The sequence below is a fragment of the Phascolarctos cinereus genome, unplaced genomic scaffold, assembly GCF_003287225.1.
Source record: "Phascolarctos cinereus isolate Bilbo 61053 unplaced genomic scaffold, phaCin_HiC Scaffold_2;HRSCAF=192, whole genome shotgun sequence".
Lineage (NCBI taxonomy): Eukaryota > Metazoa > Chordata > Mammalia > Diprotodontia > Phascolarctidae > Phascolarctos > Phascolarctos cinereus.
The window spans coordinates 370697262-370719685 of NW_027555625.1; the positions used below are offsets into that span (position 1 = coordinate 370697262).

General features: G+C 41.7%; 2 pseudogenes; both read left to right on the top strand.

The window, feature by feature from the left end:
• Positions 1-15859: 15859 nt before the first annotated feature.
• LOC110220807 (ATP synthase peripheral stalk subunit OSCP, mitochondrial pseudogene) lies at positions 15860-16553 on the top strand (annotated as a pseudogene).
• A 4458-nt stretch (positions 16554-21011) lies between these two features.
• Positions 21012-21651, top strand: LOC110220806 (ATP synthase peripheral stalk subunit OSCP, mitochondrial pseudogene; annotated as a pseudogene).
• Positions 21652-22424: the final 773 nt, after the last annotated feature.

A 22424-nucleotide genomic window follows, 5' to 3' on the forward strand; every position in this document is an offset into this window, starting at 1 on the left:
GGTATTCCCTAATACTATAATTTGCAGGGAAGGTTCTCACAACTCGCATTGAATGTAGAGGGAGTTTGCCCATGTGGGAATTCCATGTACTAATGAAATCACAAGCCCAATTTTTATCTCATATGAAGCATGTCTCAAAAGTCTTAGTGCACTTTTAATTTTTAATACTTAATATGTGCAGTGTTGTTTTCCAATCCACCCACCCACTAATAGAATATAAGCTTCCTGAGGGCAAAGACTACTTATTTTATTTTTGTCTTAGTATACACCTAGCACCCAACAACAGTGTCTGGCACATTAATAGGCCCTTAATAAGTCTTGTTGATTAAATTGATTGATGGAGGAGTGGCAAATGGGTATAGAGAGAGAAAAGAGGAGAGAGAAGGTGGGGGAGAAGAGAGAGAGAAGAAATCATCCAGGCCTCCTTAAGTGAATATGACCTAAAGTAGTTAGGAGATGGGGAAATGAGTTGAGGAGTAATATTGCACCAGATTGACATAGAGGAGGAATGGTTTTGTCACCAGCCCTTTGCTGCCATGTCAAGTGGCTAGACGGGATCTTAAATATATGTGTTTGGGGAAGCCATCTTGCATCTGATGCCTATGAGCCTGTCTCTAGAGAATGACTATGTCAATCTAGTTATAGACAGAAAGCAAGAAGGAATATCAGAAGCCATCTTGTTCAACCCCCTTCAGGGTCCTCACAGAAGCTAAATGGAGTCTTACACATACTGGGGAGTGTAAGAGCCCAGAGAGGGGAAATGTCTTACCTGTGGGGTCACACAGGTCAAGTGGCAGAGTCAAGATTTGCACCCAGGTCCCATGACTCCAAGTTCAGCAACCATGCTGACTTTCCTTCATAGCTTTAGGGGTAAAATCCCAGGCCCACCCAACTGGGGACAGATGTATATGTGTGTGTTGAGACGTTGCACAGTAAGATCCCAGAATAACAGCATCTTAGGACTGAAAGATAAGGCAGATAAGTCCAACCTCCTCATTCTTTTATTTACCATTCAGTCTTCCAGTTGTGTCCAATTCTTCATGACCCTTGGCATGCCAGGCCCTTCTATCCTCCATTATCTCTCCAAATCTGTCCAAGTTCACAAATTTGTTGCTTCCATGTACATCCATTCATCTCATCCTCTGTTGTCTCCTTTTCCTTCTGCCTTCAATCTTTCCCAACGTCATGTGGTCTTTTCCAATGAGTCTTGTCTTCTATGGGGCCAAAGTATTTAAGCTTCAGCTTCAGTATCTGACCTTCCAGTGAGGAATCTGAGGAACCTAAGAGATTAATGCCCAGGCTCATACAGTACATTTTTGAAGGGGAATTTGAACCCAGGTCCTCTCCACCTCCTTATTTCACAGGCCATTAACAAAACACTCACCTGAATAAGAATCCCCTTTACAGTATACTGTATACCCACCAAGGGGCATCTAGTTTTTACTTGAAGACCTCTAGTAGCAGGAACTTCCTTCATGCCTCCGAAGGCAATGTCCTTCTTTTAGATAGCAACTGAGAGGAAGCTTTCCCTTCTGAGGCTTGACTCAGTCTGCCCCTTTGTAACATCTACACATCGCTCCTAGTTTTAAAAGCCCTTTGGTGAATGTGAACTTTGCCACAGACTAGGTACCTAAGAGCTAAGTGTTACTTGCATAAGGGGAGTTAAAGGCAAGAGCACAGAATTGGGCTCTAAGAACTAGAGGTGACACAGGCTCAGGAATCCTTAAACATAGGCTTGGACTAGGGAAAGAGTATGATAGCAGGCCACCTCCTCTCTCTCTCTCAGTCATTGTCAATGAATGGTATTAGATGCCTACTGTGTGTAAGGCCATGTTTGGCACTGTGGGAACTCTAACTCCCAATGCATGAAACTCATGATCAAAATGATTGCAGAGGTTTAGAAAGTAGTGATTTGGCTGGATAAGTTACTTTGGGATTGCTAGATATACTTCTAACCCTTCCTTTAATTCAATTCAATTCAGTTGAATTTCATTCAACAAACATATTAAGTGCCCTACTATGTGCCAGGCACTGCCCTAGGTTCTAGGGAAAGAAATAAAAAAAAAATCCCTGCCCTCAAGAACTGCATTCTACTGGGAGGAGACAACATTCATGCCGATAGGTAGTACATACTGTTTACATATAACCCATAATTCAGGGCTTACCCAAGAATTCTCACAAGAACTCTGACTACTCCTGGGGTATGTGATCCCAAGAGAATAATTTTCTGTCTTTGGCTCCTTGCCACCTGGAAAATTCATTCACGAAAATCTCTAAATATACTCATGGTGTCTAGGTTTCCCTATATGTGGCTAATATGGCCCCTGACTCTCAGACAGGTAACCTGCTCAAGGTATTAAATACATATTGAGCATAGGACAGCTTTTCATTTTACTACCATGGAAAATGCAGAAGATGAAAAGGCTTCAGAGTTTATGAGCAAATCCATTCTACACATAGAACAGTTATAATGAGTTACCCATTAGATTCTTTCCCCATCCCCACCTGAGCTCAGAAGACTTAAACCTTCTTTGGGGGCTGCTGAGTGATCCCTTCCTACTGGACTAAGCCGTGTCTGAGCAACTCGCAGCATCTGGCAGGGGAGCAAGGTCCATCTCCAGCTTCTCTGCAAGTGAGTGAGTGGCTCCAGTCCTGTAGCTCCAGAGACCATACTGATAATATTTTCTTACTAGGATCACTACTCTAAAGCTATGTAAAAACAATTGCATTTCTCCATCTGCTATGGACTTTGGCAGAAACTCTGTCAATGCCCTGGATCCTGCCATATCTTGGGCACAGAAAATCCATTCTCAGGAACTTCATCATACTCACTGATCTGTGCTCAGAAAGAAAATCAGAAAGACAGATAGCAGATAGCAACTTCTGATGCTTGATCTCCCCTCTCAGGCGAGCACCTCACCCATGCTAGTCACCATTAACTGAGCCTGGCATGGTAGGTGGTGTAGGATTTCTGCCCCTACCTCGCTGTATGCTGGAAGAAGGCACTGGAGAAAGTCAAAGAAAGAATCCTGAATAAGTATGAAAGCTACCGACCCAGCTCAATTTTTATAGACCACAAGGGAAAGGAAGGTGGTTAATAAGCATTTATGAAGTTCCTACTGTGTGTCTAGCACCACTATACAAAGACAAAAATGAAGCAGTCACTTGCCCTCAGGAAGCTTACATTCTGCCAGCAGAAACAGCACATGCACCTATAAGCACAGTAGTTGGAAGGGTAAGCAGTAGCAGCTGGTGGGATCAGAAAGGTTTCGTTTAGAAGGTAGCAACTGAAATGAATATGAAAGTAAGAGTTTGATTATGACCCAGAGTCATCAAACACCTTGGAGCCCTGACACTTAGGAACCAATCGAAAGTTTTCCTTGATCTCCTAGCAAGGACCCGGCCGGTGTGTTTACCTTCAATGTAGAGGAGCTCCTCAGATGTCTCCAAAGAGACCAGTCATTCCTGCAATTTCATCAAGCTGATTGGCAAATTCATTAAGCTAAGCTGAACAGCTTATACAAAATAAGAGATCAGGGGAAAACGTTGAAGGATACTAAAGATAAGAAAGCATAAAGCATGAGCAAAGCCAGCCTGGACAGGAGGGAGCCCTCTGGACAGAAACAGAGGAATCCAGCTAGTTAATGGTGACTAGCAGGAGAAAGCCGTGGTGTGAGGTGCTTGCCCAGGTGATCTGAGAGGAAAGTTCAAGGATCTCCAGTTAGTAGCTGCCTTCTGAAGGCTTTCTCATTCTCTTTTTTTTTTTTTTGAGCTCAGATCAGTGAGTAGAGTTCCTGACAAAATAAATCTGACAGGAAGAAAGTGTTAACATTTGGAGGGTTCAAGACTCTTGGAGTAAGCTGAGCAGTGTCTGGAAGGAAGCTAGGGGTTTAAGAGGCAGAGAGGAGTAGGGAGAACATTTCAGATATGGGGAACTATGTCATTTACCGAGGACCAATTAGTAGGTAGGACTGAAATGGAGAATGGAGGTAACCCAATTTTAAACCAAAGATTAAATTTCTTGTTCCCTAGCACCAGTCCTCTTCTCTAGTATCCCAAGGTTCCCTCTTCCATTCCTTGAGGAATGAATGGATAAAATATATACATGCAAGATGAATGAATGAATCAATCAATCAATAAAAAAAAAAGACAGGAACTTATTCATCCATGTTTCTTTTCTCCACAGCACCAAAAGCAATGTCTTACCTATAATAGGTGCTCATGAAATGCTTGTTCAATTGAATCTGTTGAATTAGCTGGTCACACCCACATGTACAAAAATATTTATAGCAGCTCTTTTTGTGGTGGGCAAAGAATTGGAAATTGAGTGAATGTCAATCAACTGGGGAATGGCTGAACAAGTTGTGGTATATGAATGTAATGGAATACTGTTGTGCTATAAAAAGTGATGAGCTGCTGGCAGATTTCAGAAAAACCTAGAAAGACTTACATGAACTGATGCTGAGTGAAGTGAGCAGAACCAGGAGAACATTGTACACATTAACAGCAACATTGTGCAATGACCAGCTTTGATAGACTTAGCTCTTCTCAGCAATACCATGATCTAAGACAATTCCAAAAGACTCATGATGGAAAATGCCATCCACATCCAAAGAAAGAACTATGGAGTCTGAATGCAGATTGAAGCATACTTTTCTCTCTCTCTCTTTTTTCTTTCTTTCTTGTGGTTTTCCCCTTTTATTCTAGTTCTTTCACAACATGACTAATGTGGAAATATGTTTAATATGATTGTATATGTAGAGTCTATATTAGATTGCATGCTGTCTTGAGGAGGAGGAAAATTTAGAATTAAAAATATTATAAAAGTGAATGTTGAAAACTAAAAATAAATAAATATTTTTTTAAAAAGTGAATGTTGAAAACTATCAAGTAATTGCATATAATTGGAAAAAAATGTAATTTTTTGGTAATGTAATTGGAAAAAAATGAAAAACTATTAGGTGGGGAAAAAAGAATTAGCTGGTCACAGAAAACGGATTTGTCAGGAAGTTCGTTTGGATTCTTTCTCCTGGGATTGCTTCTCCTGTCCCTCAGCATACCAGATTCCCCTGTTAATCTACAGAGCTCCCTGTCACACAGGCTGGCTTTGCTCAGGCTTTATACTCTCTTCTCTTTTGTCTCTTTCTCCAGTTTCCCTCCTGACTCTCTGGCCTTACTCCTGTCCCCTGACTGCAGGTACTCTCTGAATACTTGTACCCCTCTCAGAGGAGAGAGATAGCTGCCCTAGCACTCAGCAGGATTCAACCTACCTATAATAAAAATGGGCTTCTTTTTATCTTTCTCCACATAAATAGAGCTATTAATACCCTTCATCATTTTTCTTGCCCTGTCCTAAACTCCTTTCTATTTGTTTATATCTTCTTGGGCAAGAATCTGCCTGGAACAGAACTAGGCATATTATCATTAACTTATTCAGTTCAGGAGAGAAGTATATTGGAAAAACTTTAGGTTCAGAGGGATGAAGACTTGGGAAGTGGAGGAGCCCACAGATCCAATGGGCTTTCTCACATGGGAAAAGAAGAGAGGGGGAGCTAAGGAAACAAAAATTAAGTTATCTAATGACTTGGATTTCTACCCTTAATTCTTTGTGTTTCTTTACCATTTTTTTTTGTTTAACTTTGAGCTTTCTTTCTCACCCAGTTAGATTTGCTAAGAAATTGTCTCACTCATGATTGCAGCCCACCCCATCCCCTGACTTTTAGATCATATTGGACATGTAATCCCCTCTCCTTTCCAGTCTGGCCTCAGACACTTCTAGCTGCTTGACCTCGGGCAAGTCACTTAACTGCTGTCTGCCTCAGTTTCCTCAACTGTAAAATGGGGATAATAATAGACCAACCCTATAGGGTTGTTGTGAAGATCAAATGAGATATTTGTAGAGCACTTTACACAGTGCCTAGGGCACACATTAGGTACTTCATAAATACTTTTTCCTTTTCCTCCCTTCCCTTTGTCCTTCCCTTTTCCTCATTTGAAAAGATAGGGGGATAAGGCTGTTTGGTGTCTACTTCTGCTCCCTGTATATCCTTTTTGCTGCTGGGGAAATGTGTCCAAATGGCCACCTGGCTTGGGGTGGGAGATTCATTTTTTAAAATCATCTTTGCCTTCTCCTCCTTGGTATCTGTTCTTCATGTGGGGGCATTTATATTTCCCAATATTAGCTGCTTGAACTCCCACAGATTTTCCTCTCTTTGATGCTACTTCTAAAAGTTAACTACTAACTATCTGCCCTCTATTTGGCTAGCTGCTCTTATCTGGACATGGCCTAGCCTATTCACATCTAAGAAAAAGTAGCTTTGTAAGAAGGTTGTCTTTTTCAGATAAGGCTGAAACCTAACTAAGGTTGGGCAGAAGCGGGGGGACAGGGTTGATCCCATTGGCATGGCAGGAAAAGAGTCCCCCTTTTCCCCCTTCCATCTCATTTCAAGGGAGGAAAGTTGGAAAATTTTTTTTTGTGAGGCAACTGGGGTTAAGTGACTTGCCAGAGTCACACAGCTAGTGAGTGATATGTGTCCAAGGCCAGATTTGAACTCAGGTCCTCCTGACTCCAGGGCTGGTGCTTTATCTACTGTGCCACCTAGCTGCCCCCAAAAGTTGGAAAATTTGCTCTAAAACATGGTAGTGAGTAAACAGTTAGGCTAAATTTTCAATTTCCTCAGAACCAGTCTTTAGTTTCCTTTTATCCAGGGGTCACTGGGGCAGCTAGATAGTGCAATGAATAGAGTACTGGGCCTTGAGTCATGAAGATCATCTTCCTGAGCTCAAATCTGATCTCAGACACTTACCAGCTATGTGACCCTGGGCAAGTCACTTCACCCTGTATGCCTCAGTTTCCTCATCTGCAAAATGAGCTGGAGAAAGAAATGGCAAACCACTCCAGTATCTTTGCCAAGAAAACACCAAACGGGGTCACAGAGAATCAGACATGACTAAAAACAACCAAGCAGCAACAAATCCAGCCTCCAGCCTCCTCAGAACCAAATCAATTATTAATTTTCCTTAGAACTCATTTCACCTCTTCAGAAACATTTTTGTTCTCAAAATCCATTGTTAGTCTCTTCAGACCCAGCCGTTGTTACTTTAACTTTGCTTATTCATGTCCATCTTTTCTCCTCAAAACCAGCTTTATCCAATAAGAAACACTTTTATTCTTCTCAATATCAACTTTGTTTCCTTAGAACCACCATTTATTTCTTCTCAGAACCAAACTGGTAGTTACCTCAGAACTAGCTTCTAGAACCTCAGTTCATTCGATGAATACTAATTGAGCCTTCAGAATATGCTGGTCACTGCACCAGGTACCACAAAGGTGAAATGACCTGCTTCTGGCCTCGGGCCACTTTGTATTTTCATCACAATCAACTTTCTGCTTTTCTCTCATCCCACTCCCAATCTTTTCAGGTCAAAATGTCAGCCTGTTTAGAAACAGCTTTTTGGCTCTTCAAACTCACTTTCAGATAGGCACACTAATACACTTCTAGTGGAGCTGTGAATTGGTCCAACGATTCTGAAAAGCAATTTGGAATTTTGCTTTAAAAAAAATAGTCCCTAAAATATCTGTAACACATGGCTCAGAGATCCCATTTCAAGACTTATGCTTCCAGGAAGTCAAAGGAAAAAAAAGGGTCCCCTTTATACCAAATATTTTAGTGGCTTTTTTTTCTCTTTTTGGTGATAGGAAAGAACTAGAAATAAAGTAGATGTGCATCAGTTAGGGAATAACTAAACAGTTTATGGCACATGAAGACAATGAAATATTAGCGCACTATAAGAAGCCTTGAATGTTGGTCAAAAAGAATCTTGGGAAGACTTGATACAGTGTGAAGTAACACAGAATCAGGAAAACAATATATGCAAAGACGACAGCAATGGAAATCAAAAGAAAAGCCTGGGTCAGGTTGGGGTGGGGCAAGGTAATTATGATGGCTAAGCTCAAACCTAGAAAAGAGAAGAGAAACGTACCTCCCTTCCTTCTTTGCAGAGTTGAGAAACTATGGGTGCGGAACACTCCAGATTTTCTCAGTTGATGAATTGTTTAGTTTTGTTGAACTGCTTCTTTTTCCCCTCTTTTTTATTCTTTGTTATAGTTTGTGACTAGGTGGGGAGTGCAGGGGAGATGGATATATTTAGAGCAAAAGTGATGTAAAAACTAAAATATCAACAAAAATAGTATAAAATGAATAGGAAGAAACATAACACTAACTTTCAGTCTCCTTAGAGCTGACTGTCAACAGATTACTTAGAGTCAATTTTGAGTGTTCTCATATACAATTTTCAATGTTATTTAGTCTCCTAAGCCCTCAGTTTTTCTGACTGTAAAATTGAGAGAATATTACTTAATGGATAAATTATTGTTATTATTATATGGATCAGGTATGTACTAAGGGGCTTTATGAAGGCCCTCAGCAATTTATTCTTCCTACCACAAGGAAATGTTTGTCATTGTTAATGTTTTATGGGAGATTGCTGGGGAAGGGAAAAAGGCATCTTCACCTGTTCTGGGTCCTGCGCACCTACTATCCAGGCTGAGTGGGTGTAACTTGGTTTTTTAATATTCCTCGTAGGTGGATTGTCTGTCAGAAGCTAGCACAATGGAAACACCAGGCAGCTGTTACTGCTGTTACTGGTTTTTAGGTTCTTTGGACTTCAGGCTTTTCAAAAATCAGAAGCAGTTATCTTCATCATCTGATAGAGCACCCTTCAATCTGGTGTTTGGGGAGCCCTTGGCCTCCCACGCACTTCTGGAGGCTTCTCCAAGCTCAGTTCTAACAGGCAACTCATATATCCTCTACAGCCAGGGTTCTTAATTGAGGGCGGAGTCCATAAACTTATTTTTTAAAAATATTTTGATAACTATTTCAATTTACTTGTTTTCCTTCATAATCCTGTGTATTATGATCTGAAACAATTCCAAAGGACTTATAATGAAAAATACTATCCACCTCCAGAGAAAGAACTGATAAACTCTGAGTACAGATTGAAGTATACTTTTTTCTCTTTCTTTATTTTTCTTGCTTCTGCAGGGGGCAGAAGTTTGTTTTGGTTTTGCAACATGGTTATTATGGAAATGCGTTTTGCATGACTTCACACATATAATGGGCATCATACTGCTTGCTTTCTGAATGGGTGGGGTTGACTGCAGGGAGGAGAGAATTTGGAAAATTAAAAAAAATTTTAATGAATTTTTAAAATAAATAATCCTGTATATTTTATTTTACGCATTTTTAAATGTTACTCAGAGAAGGGATACAAAGGTTTTAGTAGACTGCCTAAAAGGTCCGTGACACCAGAACAAGGCAAAGAATTCCTGCTCTAGAATAAGATCATATGAAGTGGGGTTGGCATCATCTATCTCCTCTTTTGAAGCTGGAAGCCAGAATTGCCAGAAGCCACAGAACAGCTGGAAGAGACAGAAATCTGAAGAGATTGAAGAATTTTCTCTCCTGCTCTCCCTAACTCGCCAGCCCCTCATGCTAGGGCAGGGCATTGATCTTCACCAATGAGGAGAGAGTCCCATAGCATTGGGCTTTGGGACCCGGCTTACACATAGAATTATGGATCTAACAAGGAAGGGACCTTAGAAGATCATTAGTCCAACCCCCTAATTTCACAGATGAGGAAACCGAGGTCCAGAGACTTGAAGTGACTTGCCCAAAGACACACATATTATCCATCATAGAGTCATGCATGATTCCAACCCAGGTCCTCCAATTCCAAATTCATTCGGTCCAATCAGTGCTCAGCTTTGTGCTCTCAGACCTCCTAGTCACAACCTAGGGATTACATGGGATCTTCCTTCCCAGTGGAGATCTGGTTCCCAGGAATCCTTCCCTGGTGATACCAGTGTCTTGATGCCAGCTCTTGGCACAGATGGTGGGGCCTGGCCTAGCTCTCAGCTTCTCCCCAGGGTTTGGCTGCATTTTACTGTCTATGCTGTCTTAAGACCTAGTCCCAGCCTCCCCAATCCAAGGACAGACAAGTGCGCCTTTAGATGCTTCCCTCTAGAATTTCCTGATTTTACTTATTTTGGGATCAATAGTTGATCAGATTTTCTTCATGTCAGCCAGTCCTTGGGGCATGTCCTGTCCATGCTGCTGTTGTATGATTTCAAGGGGGAACTTCTTCGAGAGCAAGGTCAGTTTTGTATAACTTAGTTGATATATCACTTACTTGGCTCAGAGCCACACATAATAAACATATGAGTGGGTCTGCAACTGGTTATGTTTTCCCAGCCTTAGAAAAAAAAAATTGATTAGCATTTTGAAAGTCTTGAGGTTTCTTGCTACCTCAGAAGGGTCTAGGAGCCTTTCTGTGCCTATTCTATTCTTGCTATTGTGATAATAATAGCTAGCATTTCTGTTAGAACTTTAAGATTTACAAAATACTTTATAAATGTTACCTCATTTATTCTCATGACAATCCAGAAATTGATGTTACTATTATTCCCATTTCACAGATAAGGAGACTGAGGCAGACAGCGATCAAGTGACTTGCCCAAGATCAGAGAACTAGTAAATGTCTGAGATAAGATTTAAACTCAGGTCTTCCTGGCTCCTGGTCCATCATTCTATTTACTACTCTATTCTGATTGCCTCTAGGCAACTTCACATATGAACCCCTTCCCCCCCATAGCTACCGTAGTTAAGGTAGTTTATGGGTTAGCATCCACTCAAAAGCATAGCTCATGAGCTCCCATTGATATGTTTACTTTTGCTAGACCAACTAATGGACATATTAGTTTAAAGCAAAAGACATTTAATCAAACAGCATAGCAAACTAAGTGACCAAAAATTCCTTCTTATACACAAGGGAGCATTCTCCCATAGAATGTTGTTGTTCAGTATTTTTCAGTCATGTCTGACTGTGACTCTTCCTGACCCAATTTGGGGTTTTCTTGGCAGAAATACCGTAGGTGTTTGCCATTTCATTCTCCAGCTCATTTTACAGATGAGGAAACTGAGGCAAACAGGGTTAAATGACTTGCCCAGGGTCACACATCTAGTTAGTGTCTGAGGCTGGTTTTGAACTCAGGTCTTCCTGACTCCTGGCCCAGCACTCTATCCCCTGGGGCATCTAACTGCCCCCTCCCATAGATTACTGAACCACTAGTGGGGAAAGAGACATATGTTGGAAACTTGCATGAATTCAGAGTAACTTATGTTTCAAACGCTGAAAAGCTATGAGTGTCATTGGGGCCCTTGCTAGCTCTGCTCATCTAGCATCCTCTGCTGCTCTAATTACTGATGTTTACTAGGCTTCCTAATCAATAAACATTTATTAATCACCTACTCTGTGCCAGGCACTGTGTTAAGCACTCATTCCTGGCTATGGATACTCCGCTTTCAACTGGGTTTGTCCCTTGATACTTTCTGGTGCCATCCCCCAGTTTTCTGCTGCAATGTGGTTTCTTCTCCCCAGAGGAAGTCCTTTAACTTATAAACCAGAGGCAAATCTTAGCTCTTTTTGTAATGGCCATACCCAGCTAGCTGCCCCTAATCCACTAGTTAGTGAAGCCCTTGAGTATTTTTAGGTTTATCAGTCTTCTTAACTGCATTTTGGTCAGGCAATTCTTTTTAAGGAACTTTGTGAATAAAGAGAGAGCCAGTTTTTGATTTGGAAGCTGAGCTGCAGAGAGGAGCAGGTCCCGGAAGCCCCACTGAACATCCTGCCTAGCTGAGATGCAATGTCCAGGGAGAACAGCCTGAGGACACTAGGAGAAGGGAAATGACAGGGAGGAACTGCAGCGCCAGAGGTGTGAATTGCCTGGACCATATGTGTTCTCTGTGAACATACCTCTCCACTAGACACTGTGGGCACATGATTCTATGTGTGAGCACACACTTTTCACTGATGCGTATCCTTGTGGGAGAGTGCACCCCAGATGTCCTTGAAGGAATGTTGTGTCGCTGTTGTACTTATGATGCCATCTTAGTAAATGTCTTTGCTTTGAACTTAAAAAAATTTGTGAGTCCTACGTTTCCACTGGCCCTGGAAAATCACTCAGAGGCCCCACTTCAGTTGTGCTAAACTGAAAAAGAACCAGGTGAAACTGTGGTAAGATTTTTCTCAATTCCCCCACCATGTCTCTTATGTACCATGCAAATCACAGGAGAAAGCTGAAAGGGCTTCCCTTTACCCTATTATCTACCAGAGACAAAATCGCTATCTTTCTCTATTAATATTAATACTCAACATCTGCTTTATAGGAACAATAAACAATAAAAACAATGTTTACAATAACCCTATATAAGGAAAACCATTGCTCACTTCTCAGATTAAGATAAATATATACATGTATATATATGCCTTGCTAAAACAGTAAAAGAGAGACTCATCATCTTTCATTTTAATACAGTTAGATCCCTTTAAATTTGCAACAATTTTTTACTTTGCTATCTCATTCATAGCATGCTTGACGCATGACATAAGAATCACCTCTAAAGCACAATAACCCCGTTAGTTTCCATTCTTCTCAACATAAAAAAGAGTAATTGCTTTAGAATATAACTTCCGTATTCATTCACCAAATATTTATTTCTTTAGTCCTACATTGTTTCTATAGATACCTGAATTTTGTATGAGTAATGTGCATCATCTCCAGATCATAACAACGAGCACATTTAAATGATCTGTACAAGTGCCTTACTAGTCGGAAAAGTCCACAATACCTATTGAGAACCTTTTCTGTGCAGAGCTTTGAATTAAGTACTATGGGATCTTTAGCAGGAGGAGATTTGGTTAGTATATAGTTGACAGAAGAGCTTCCTTATATTTCCCTGTTTCAATAAGTAACTATGATCTCATCAGTGTGGATACTGTAACCCAACCATACCTTCTCATCCTACACAATTCTTGCCTAAATCTTTCCTCTGTAGAGGACCTAGCCAAACAACTGGAGACCTTCCTTTGGGTCTTTTAATATGTTGTGGATACCAGTGCAACACTCAGGTTATCTTTTATCTATCTGTCATCCGTTTTTATACATGACCAGTCGATCTCCTAGTTCTCCCCTACAGAGCATGGGCAGGTATTCTGTGACTGATTCCTATTTATTTACTGAGTGCTGAAGAAAAGCCTTTTAATTAGCTACTGAGTCGGACCTGACTATGCACAAAAAGGGCACTAATAGGCCAAATTGTCTCTCTCTTGCTCTGGCACTTCGAGTCAAGAAGAATCAGCTGTAAACCTCTGGTTGGAGAAGACCGTCCTCAACCTGGTTACCATATGGCTTGGAAGTCACATGATGCCTATATTCTATCTGTACCTGCCGTGTCTACTCTTTCCAGCTGTCAGGGAAAGAAATATCAGAGATGGAGAAACCTTGTGAGATTCAAAAGATCAGAGAAGCCACCAGAAGCCAGTGATGGGAGACCATGACGAAGACTGCTCTGTCTACCTGAGCCAAGATGGAAAAGACACCATCACAGTCCCAGGAACAACCTGTGGGATCTAGACCAGCAGCAGATATACCATATCCCACAAGCAAAGAAATAACTCCATTCAGTGGTGGTGCAACATTCAGAAGTGAACTTGTTAGGCTGATTACTTGGTTAGCAACTCCTTCGAGTTTGAGCCCACTCTCTCTGGGGACTGAGGTGATAGAAGGGAGAGTATACACTTCTTCCTACAATTTGGGAAGACGTGTTTCTTCTTGTGTCCTCGCCATATCTTTTCAGTAAATATCCTTCTATGGAAGCTAATTGAAATTAATTGGCTAGATGATTTTTGAGATGTTAACTGACATTTGATATTGGGGGAAAACATACCAGAATAGGGGTTCAAATTGATAGCATTAGAAAAGTACCAGTTCTCCTCAGGAGTTATTCTTAGAACCTTGTATTAGAAATGTAGCTGCCATCTGGGGATTTGACTTGCCAGTGTGAGGAGTTGGGATAAGGACCCTAAGAATATATGCCTGTGCTACCAGTACTTACTTGTTTATGTACATGTTATAGCTCCAACCTGGATTCAAGTAGAATGTATGTTTCTTGAGGACAGGGATATTTCATTTTTTTCCCTTTGTATCCATAATCTCACATTGTTGTTCAATGGTTCAGTCATGCCCGACTCTTTGTTTCCCCATGGACCATAGCATGCCAATGCTGTTCATGGGGCTTTCTTGGCAAAGATCCTGGAGTGGTTTATCATTTCCTTCCCCAGTGTATTAAGGCAAACGGAGATTAAGTGTCTTGCCCGGGATTGAACTGCTAGTAACTGTCTGAGGCTGAGTTTGAACTCAAGTCTTCCTGACTCAAGGCCCAGCACTATCCCCCTGAGCCACCTAGCTGCCTTCATAGTCTCACATAGTAGGTGATAGAATTGAATTGAAGAGGGAATGTCATGTTCCTACTTGTAGACATGCAATCATCACAATGTCATCTGTAAAGAGGAATATCTAGAGGACCACACCATCTATAGGGAATCATTCTTCCATTTTCAAATATGTCCCAGGACCTCTTCAATGTGACCACTCCTCACCCCTAGCTACACTCAGACTTATGGTATTGTTAGAGACTAGTTTTCCATTAAAAATCATAACTCTAAGCCCGAATGAATGTGCTACTTTATGGAAGACCAAGGCAGACAGCAAGTGAATTCAAAGCAAAAGTTGTTTAAACTAAATAGCAAGATAAATAATGAAGGGAAATTCTCCATATGCAAAGGAGTGAGTACAATCTCCCATGCTGGCTGTGGGAAAGGGAACTTTCCCTGGACAGCTCATATTCCTAAGATGAAAAAAAGTCTCATGGCCAAATTGGCTCCGCTTCCTAGCAAGCTGTTGTGCCTCATGACTTCCACTCCACCTCCACATCTGCTACTTGTGGCTTTCCCTCAGAGTTGCTGCTGTTATCTGGCACTCGATTACTTTTCCACTACGATACTTTTCTGAGCTGCTACTGCTTCGCTCTGCTACTAGATGTCCTGTTAAGCTGCTCATCTGCTGTACAGCTTTTGCTTCATAAGCTAGGGTTTTTCCTCAAAAGAGGCATTATCCCTCTTTTGAGAGATTGCTTGTGACCTAGGCTATTTTAGCTCTTTTGTTAGGCAGGTCTTTAGCTTCAGCCAGCAAGAAGAAAAGCCCTTAAGACAAAGCCTTTCTTTTTAACCACCTCACTCTACTTCATCCAGAACTCCCCAAGGTCCACTTTGCAGGTTGGAGTGAGTAAATTCCTTTCAAAGTCCACCCTTGTGTCTATCTTGTAGCTAGCTCCAGTTTCATTCAAAATTACCTGGACCTTCAGTCAGCAACAAAGAAGGAGCCCATAGGATTGGTGACTTTTGCCCTACAGTCATACATTTAAAAGTAAAAGGAATCCCAGAGGCCATCTAGTTTAACCCCTTAATTTTGGATAGGATAGCAACTGGACCTGTGATTTTATTTGTGTAGGAAACTACAAGGTTAGGAAACTCTCCCTTCCAATGTAGGCCAACACCTTCTCAGCAGCATATAGTCAGAGTGTTGCCTAGAGTAATGAGAAGTTATTATTACACACAGTCAATATGTGTTAGAGATAGGACTTGAACACAAGTCTTTGTGGGTTCAAGGTAGCTGGGGGGAGAAAGAGAGGTGGCCAAGGTAGTGTTCCTTCAGAGAGGAGATTTGAATCTGGAGCCAGAGAATACAGTGGCAAGCGACTTTTATTCCCTGATCACAAAGGACATTCTTGGTGAACATGGTGAACATATGTCTCTCTATTTTAAATTATGCCTGATAGCTATTTCATATAGCTGTCTTTTTATAAAATGAATCAGTACAATAATAACATGATTGTAAAATGTATTCCCCCTGTAGAGGAAAAGGAAAAGGAACAAGCATTTATTAAGAACCTAAGACTTCCTCCTCCTGGCTCTGAGCTCCAGTTTGACCCACAGTGACCACGGGAGAAGATGGCAGCACCCAGTATGTCTGGGATGCTCTGGCAGGTATGCCACATCACCACTTCAGTGAGCAGACCATTTGCTAAACTCGTCAGGCCTCCAGTTCAAGTGCGTGGTCTAGAAGGTCGATGTGCCACTGCTTTTTATTCTGCTGCATCTAAGCAGAATGAACTGGATGTGGTAGAAAAGGAGTTACTCAGAGTAACAAAACTTTTGAAGGATTCCAAAATGATTGATTCTATTATGAATCCCCATATAAAGCATTCTATTAAGATAAAAACCCTAAGTGACATGACAGCGAAAAATAGAAGTTTTCCCCCATTGTAACCAACCTCATGAAATTTACTTGCTGAAAATGGTCACTTAAACAATACCTCAGAGTCATTTCAGCATTTTCTACCATGATGAGTGTGCATCATGGAGAAGTACAGTGCTCAGTTACTACTGCATCTACTTTAGATGATATGACTCTTTCAGAATTAAAAACAGTCCTGAACAGCTTCCTAAGGAAGGGCCAGGTCCTGAGAATGGAGGTTAAGACTGACCCTTCGGTCACGGGAGGAATGATTGTTCGTATAGGAGAGAAATATGTTGAGATGTCTGTGAGAATCAAGATCCAGAAACTAAGCAGGATTATGAAGGAAGCTGTTTGAAAATAACATTTTTCCACAACTCATCAATGAAACTTCCAAAAATTATGGAAACAATAAAGTACTTAGAAAATTAAAAAAAGAAAAAAGAATCTAAGAGGCAACTAGGTGGTACAGTGGATAGAACACTGGCCCTGGAGTCAGGAGGACCTGAGTTCAAGTCTGGCCTTAAGCACTTACTTAGCTATGTGACCATGGGCAAGTCTCAAAAAAAAAGAAAAGAAAGAAAGAAAGAAGAACCTACTATGTGCCAGACATTGTGATAAGCTCTTTATAATTATTATCTCATTTGATCCTCACAACAACCCTGGAAGTAGGTGCTATTATTATCCCTACTTTACAGTTAAGGAAACTGAGGCAGATAGAGCTTATGTAACTTAGCTGTGATAAGGTGTGTGACATATCTGCTACGGGTCTGAGACAGGATTCAGACTCAGATCTTACTAGATACCAGGCTCAGCACTATCCACTGTGCCACCTAGCTGCCTATAGCTAATGTACTCATCATATCAGATTAATATCATATATGTAAAATTGGATTCCTCACTGAAGACTTATCTATAGGTATGCAGAATTAATAAAGCAGGGTTCAATAAATAATGTACCCAATGATACCACCAAAGGCACCCAAATTCAGTTCAAATGCAACAGATAATGTTGATAGCATACTGTCACAGGTCTTTTCTATTAACAAGGGTCAAGTACAAAAGTGGGAAAACAATGGGTGCTATTGGCAGCAATCTTGCTATCAGGCAGTTTTGCCTAACTGTTTTCTGGGACTGCACTTTCCCAGAAGATTTGTTTGGGCATTCACTGAAAAGTATCTCTTGTCAAAACAAAATGGATCAGTGAAAACGGTTTACCTTAAGGAAGAGGGAGTGGAACTGTGATTCTACCGGAGTGCTCTTGAGAGGATACACCTCCCACCACTGCAAGTTGGTGCATTCTCTGCAATTTATAGCCTAGACCTAGAACATGGAGAAATTGCTTGACTTGCCCAGAGTCACACAGCTAATAAGTGTCAGAAACAGGATTCGAAGTCAGGCCTTCTTGGCTGTGAGGCAATTCTATCTACTCTGCCATGTTGCCTCTCTTTAGTTTAAGGGGCAGGAAGAAGGGAAGGGCAGGAAGGGGATAAGGACAACCATTACTTAGTGGTCTGGTCCCAGAAAGAAGAAAATCAGGAATGAAAATGACCAGGTATTGTATTGGTCTGGAATTGGCTCTTACCTCGGATGCTCCCAACTTGTGCTGCTGTCAGGGCAGGACTTCAGGTTTAGAGGATTACACAGGGCTGAGAAAGGAGATTAGCATTGTTCTTTTTTTTTTTCTTTTAAACCAAATGCCATTCCTATATTCCCTTTCGGGGGCAGCTAGGTGGTGCAGTGGATAGAGCACTGGCCCTGAAGTCAGGAGGACCTGAGTTCAAATCCAGCCTCAGACCAAATACTTGACACTTACTAGCTGTGTGACCCTAGGCAAGTCACATAACCCCAATTGCCTAAAAAATAAAAATAAATAAATAAATAAACGCATAAATAAATAAATTAATATTCCCTTTGGGAGCAAGAATCTGTCTTACGAGGAGTTGGGCTCTCCTTCCCCCTTTGTTGCCATCCACTGTAATTGTCTATCTTTCTTCCCTTCGTAGCCCCCATCCTCATCAGTCAATGTCTCAGCAGCCTCGATTTTCCATTCCAGGGAAAGTGAAGTGGAACTTTTCCTTTGTATCTACTCTGACTCAGGTTTTCAAGCATTTCCCACCCCCACAGCATCTGCAGCGGGGGTGGGAGCAGCACGGAGTCATGCTTCTCTAATGGTGTTGCAGAAGCCTCCTGGAATGGCCCCTTGGGAGCCAGCCTGGCTAAGAGGGCCTTATTGCCTAGGGTCATTTTCTAAGTGGCTGCCAGCTTCTCTGCCTGTGAGACAGAGGCTGGTTTGATGGCCTGTCCCTTTCTCCAAAGAGCATCACCAACTTGGGTGTCAGGTCCCGAGGGAACCTCCTCCGGACTCTTTCTAGGTCATACAAGTTGGAGGGCTTTTTCCCTCTCTCTCTTGGATGTCTGGAGGCAGGGGAGAAGGACCTGGCAACCTCATGAGGTTCTCTCCTGCTTAAGGATTCTGTGATCAGACCAGAATCAGCCCCTTAAGGAAACAGGTGATGAAGCAGGACCCTTAGCCACAATGGTGTGATTTCCTACCAAAACAATATCCAGGGCCTAACCAGAGTCAAGCAATGGAAGCCCATGACCTGCGGCAAGTTGTTCCTGGTCATGTGCTCAAGGGAGTTGGTGTATGGAGGTGGGGGCAGACTATTGGGTATAGTTGATACAAGCAGGCATATGCTCTTAGCTTATTAATGTAAGGGCCACAGGAGGTAGAGTCAGGTAGAGAAGGACTGGGGATGTGGGGAACCCATTCTCAAAGCTGTTGCTGGAATATACAGTGCAGCTACAGAGGAGGATTTTGTGCTCCCAACACTGCCTTTATTCCAATACCACCTCCTCCACCCACCATGCTGCTGTGAACAGTGCCTTGTCTCCTGGGTCTGCTCCCTTTTTTCTTTGCTTCCCAGATAGCTGTGCCCACATTGAATGTCCCAGGAAACGAATCTTCATGGTAGCTGTGGCACCCCAAACAGAGAAAATACTTAGGGTCTCCTGAGGGTTGACTTCTATTCCCAGACCCTCAAATTCCTCATAAGTCACTGAACCAGTGAAAAGCAAGAAGCCAGTCTGCTCTCTTCATCATAGCTCTGTCCTTCACTGCATAGTCTAAGAACCCCCCAGTGGATCCAGGAGGCTTGGTCCAGAAAAATTTGGTCCAGAAACTCTTTGAAAAACATGGTTTTCTGGGCAGCTAGGTGGTTCAGTGGATAGCGTACTGGCCTTGGAGTCAGGAGGACCTGAGTTCAAATGTGACCTCAGACCAGAGACTTGACACTTACTAGCTGTGTGACCCTGGCCAAGTCACTTAACCCCAATTGCCTCACCAAAAAAAAAAAGAAAAGAAAAGAAAAAAGAAAACATGGTTTTCCTGAAGAGGTCACATTGCTTTACAGGCTTCCTTCCTGGGAAATAAGTTTACATATGGGCCTCCCTGGCATTTCTGTCTGACCTCTCAGTTCTGGTCCTTTCTGTATGTCTCCAGCTTCCCTCCATAAAAGTCAAGTCTAAAGGCATAGTTCAAGTATTTAAGGTGGTCATAAATCAACCAATTACTTTTGAAGAAATGTCATTGGGGTACCTCAGGAATTTATAAGGATTAAGGAGTGAACTTTGCCAAGGGAATTTCATCTTTGTTAAGGAGATGACATCAATGCCAAAAATTTTCCATGAGGTAACAGAGAGAATCCTGGACAATATTAGGTGCACCCATGGTATAGAAAATGAGAGGACTAGATGATTCAACAGTTCACCAAAGAGTCTAGGGAAAAAAAACTTTAATATGATTTTAGACTACATTATGAGTGACAACGTACCAGAACATGGAAGTTCTATTCTGGGTTGATATATTTTATTGTGACACAACAGACATTTACTCAAAAACACCCAAACTTCCTTTCTCCCTCTTAAAGATACATTTCCCCTCATACAGTTAATACCAAAACAGTTCAGCAAAACTAACAGTACGATTTCAACTAAAGGTACATGTTACTCTCCATTTTGATCAATGATTGATAGTTAACACAAAGTAAGGCCGTTTCCTTTAACTTTGACAGTAGAGTACCAACATTGCCTGTTGGGATGGAATGGGGTACGAACCACAGGATCAGGAGGACCAGGTTCCAGATCCTGGCCCTATCATTGGCTCTTTGTGTGACCTTAGACAAGACAGAAGAGGAAACCAAGGCCCAGAGAGGCAGCTTACGTCTCTGGGCCTCAGTTTCCCTGTCTGTATAATGATGGGGTGTTCTAGGTGACCTCTAGTTTCCTTTCCAGCTCTAAAACAATTTAACTCCCGTTTTATTGCCTCTCAGTGTTGACATCATTTACATTATTGTATTCCATCACTTAGCCCAGCCCCTGGCTCTTAGGTTATTAAGTAGGAGCTGAATGAGTATTTATTGATTGGCTGATGTGTATTTGCTGTGTATATTATTTTTGGGGCTCTGCTTTCTTCACTTGACTGTAGTCTTCTTATGTTTCTCTGAATACTTCCTATCTGCCTTCCCTTTGGTGGGCACCACATTTTAGGAAGGACATTGATGGACTAGAAAATATCCAGAGGAAGATGTCCAAAATAGCAAGGGAACTAGAAACCATGCCACACAAGGATAGATTGAAGAGGCCGGGATGTTTAGATTCTGTAGCTGAAGATTTCTAAGGTCCCTTTCCACTTTTAAATTTTTTGATTGTTTAATTCACTAGATCAGGAACCTGGCCTCTCTCCTAAAATGCCCTCCTCAGGAGATACTGTACCTAGAAGTTTTCTTTAGAATGTCTCCTCCATGAGGAGAAGATGGCGGCACCCAGCATGTCTGGGATGCTCTGGCAGGTATGCCACATCACCACTTCAGTGAGCAGGCCATTTGCTAAACTCGTCAGGCCTCCAGTTCAAGTGCGTGGTCTAGAAGGTCGATGTGCCACTGCTTTTTATTCTGCTGCATCTAAGCAGAATGAACTGGATGTGGTAGAAAAGGAGTTACTCAGAGTAACAAAACTTTTGAAGGATCCCAAAATGATTGATTCTATTATGAATCCCCATATAAAGCATTCTATTAAGATAAAAACCCTAAGTGTGACAGCGAAAAATAGAAGATTTCCCCCATCATAACCAACCTCATGAAATTGCTTGCTGAAAATGGTCACTTAAACAATACCTCAGAGTCATTTCAGCATTTTCTACCATGATGAGTGTGCATCGTGGAGAAGTACAGTGCTCAGTTACTACTGCATCTACTTTAGATGATATGACTCTTTCAGAATTAAAAACAGTCCTGAACAGCTTCCTAAGGAAGGGCCAGGTCCTGAGAATGGAGGTTAAGACTGACCCTTCGGTCACGGGAGGAATGATTGTTCATATAGGAGAGAAATATGTTGAGATGTCCATGAGAACCAAGATCCAGAAACTAAGCAGGATTATGAAGGAAGCTGTTTAAAAATAACATTTTCCCACAACTCATCAATGAAACTTCCAAAAATTATGGAAACAATAAAGTACTTGGAAAATAAAAAAAAACCAGAATGTCTGCTCCATCATTTCCTTTTTTTTTTTTTGGGGCTAGGCAATGGGGTTAAGTGACTTGCCCAGGGTCACACAGCTAGTAAGTATTATGTGCTTGAGGACAGATTTGAACTCAAGTCTTCCTGAATCCAGGGCCAGTGCTCTATCCACTGCGCCACCTAGCTGCCCCTATCATTTCCTTCCGTAATTCTAAAGAGGGTCAACATTAATAATGTTCAACTCAGGAGTAGTGGCTTCTAGCTAGGAATTCCCATAAGAAGAAGGAGAAAGAGGCAGAGGAGGAGAAGTAAAAGAAGGAGAAGAGAAGGAGGAGGAGGTGGAAGAGAAGAAGAAGAAGAAGAAGAAGAAGAAGAAGAAGAAGAAGAAGAAGAAGAAGAAGAAGAAGAAGAAGAAGAAGAAGAAGAAGGAGGAGGAGGAGGAGGAGGAGGAGGAGGAGGAGGAGGAGGAGGAGGAGGAGGAGAAATTTTTAAAAAATAATGGGAAAAAATGCCTTTTTCTTCCTTCCTTACATGAGAAGCTGAAATAGCTTGGGGGACACAGGAAATAGGGACTAGCTCTAATATAATATTGTATGGATGGAATTTGTAACTGAGAGTCTGTTTGCCCTCTATCCAGGAAGCTCCACATAAGAAACTATGTGGCTGGCTGAGGGGGGAAGTCAGTAAAGAAACTAGACTTACAAACACC